At 31.2% G+C, this 2,660-nt stretch overlaps 1 pseudogene; it reads left to right on the forward strand.

Annotated features, from left to right (window-relative positions):
- LOC106869782 (S-crystallin 1-like) overlaps positions 1–2,660 on the forward strand; it is a 21,904-nt pseudogene that overhangs the window by 9,613 nt on the left and 9,631 nt on the right.

Consider the following 2,660-nt stretch of genomic DNA (forward strand, 5'->3'; position numbering starts at 1 on the left):
ATATATATATATATATATATATATATATAAACAAATAGTAAATGAGTATATGCATATATACGTACAGGTATGTGCATACCGACATCCACCTGTATGTATAGGTGCATATCTGGGTACAGGATATTGCAAACAAAACGTAGACAAGAAAACACACATATATATATGAACGATGCGTTTTAGCACAGAATTGTCTAACAAAATGCAGTCACGTCGTATTTCTGAACTAGAAATAAAATCAAAAGCAGCTAAGAACCACCCAAACGAGAAATGGTATGTTATTGACCCTGGGACCACGTGATTTCGAAGTGATCTTCTCCGGGGCGATGTCTCATATTTTTTTTTCTTTAATTGAACTCAATTATTTATCCAAACTATAAACAAACAAGTACAATTTGAAAGGAGAGCTCATTTGGACAGCGAGTAGAGTACCATGTTATCAACCTGAAGCGTTAAAATAGCTGGTGGTTTTCGACCCAATTCTTAACCTTGCATCGGATATGAACAAATCTCCGTGATGAGGCACATCCTTAGAGTGAGAACTCCTACTATCTACATGTGACTTGATACGGGTTCCTAAACCATAATATTTATTCCGGTTGGCGCTGCTAATCATCCATTTTATGCACTAATATTTTGTGTTATTATTTTCATAGTTATCTGTCACCAGTTGGATGTTATCAAACTATATATTATTTGAACGTCTGAGAGAGTTCAACGTGACGACTGTCGCTCTTACCGCTTTACTGCTTTGCAATCCAAATTCACATAGATAAGTTCACTTGATTAGACAAACATAATTCGGAAACAAAACAGACGAAAATTACAAAAACACATAAAAAAAGTAAAAAGAAAAAAAAAAGAAAAAAAAATTAAATGTACAAATGCAACGAAAATAACTGTCCCCTCATAAACAACAACGCAAAAATCTATCAACAAATATAAAGGTTGAAAGAAAAGACAAAAAGAAAAACTGTACAAAAATACTCACAAAATGACTCTGTATCGGCGTAATGTAATAAAATATGAAAAATAAACATTTCCTTAGAGAGCAATAAAAGCTGAAATAATTTCTTTGGTTGCCACATAAAGGCATATTGCACTTAGATGAACATTGACAATATGGTGTCATGTGAGAAGAATAACGGAGTGTATAAAGGGCTATAAATATATCAGTTTGTCTCTGTGTCATGTGTTTATATATATATATATATATATATATATATATATATATACATATATATACATACATATACACACATACATATTCAAATATATCCATCCATGTATATGTTCATACATACACACACACACACACACATATGCCTATATATTCACGTCAATATATCTAACTATATATATATATGAGTGTGTGTGTGTGCATGTATGTATATACATAAGAGAAAATATATTATTTCCATATATATTATCTCATGCGTGATATAAAGCGTAATGTTATAATACAAAAATCGATACGAGTGTTTTCGTGTGTATGTCTCTCTGTCAATTTATGTGTGTGTGTATATATATGTATGTATGTATGTGTGTGTATATATATATATATATATATATATATATATATATATATATATGTATATAAGTAAATGTATGCGTTTATATTTACTCACACACACTCATGTATATATGTATTAATGTGTCTCTGTGTGTTTCTGTTTATCTATATGTATGTGTGTATATATTCAGATATGATTATGACTTCTGCTGCAAATATAAATTTGCTCTTGTTTATTTCTATTCTTCTTTATATCTTTTTATCATGAAGTACATTCTATTTTGAATGTAAGTAAACATATATAATTCGGTAAGCCTGGAAGATAATTTCTGCTGAGAGATCTACCAGCAATATTCTGAGGCTAAGTATGTGTGTTCCCTCCTAAAGGATCAGCATAAAACTGTATAGACGAATACATATACTGTTACACAAAAGTGTCACCGTATAAGATGGCACAGATATTACCTTATGTTGGACGGATTAGATTTTTAGTTAAATGCTTTATATTTCAACCCAAGGTGCGCATATTGGCCGAAAACTATAGATTTAGATTGATCATAGCTCAGTAAGAGAAACTGTGTAAAATTATGCGCTATAAACAGTGCCGTCTTGGCAGCATTATGAGCCACCCTAGCAAATCAATGATTTTTGGACCCTATATAATTCATGTATAAGAGCAAGCCTCAAAATCAGAATTCGGGCCCTGAACCCGTTGGGATCCCTAGAAAATGTCAAGTGAGTCCATAAGACTGAACTGTTGATAAAGGACTGTCTTACTTCATGCAAGTTGGATTTAATCTTTCAATATGTTTATAGTTCCTATATAGGCCTTGTAACTTTTGGTTATCTTCAGTGCCTTCCATTTGAATGCAAGCGTTCGGAGATCAATTTTGTTTAAAGCAAATGATTTTTTTCATTATATTACTATTATTATTTCACTCAATTGAAATATATTTCTTCATCTCACCAAATTTAGTGTTGTAAATCTCGCCTTAGTAAATAATGTATTTTTGTCTTTGTATGTCAAATCGTGAGTTTTATTTATTTTATATTCATTTCTTTTAAATTTACATATATTAGCTGCATTACAAGCGCTTATGAAATCATAAGATAAAATGAAGCCAAAACAGTTACACAAGCACGCAAGCAC

The sequence above is a fragment of the Octopus bimaculoides genome, chromosome 5 (assembly GCF_001194135.2).
Source record: "Octopus bimaculoides isolate UCB-OBI-ISO-001 chromosome 5, ASM119413v2, whole genome shotgun sequence".
Classification (NCBI taxonomy): Eukaryota; Metazoa; Mollusca; class Cephalopoda; order Octopoda; family Octopodidae; genus Octopus; species Octopus bimaculoides.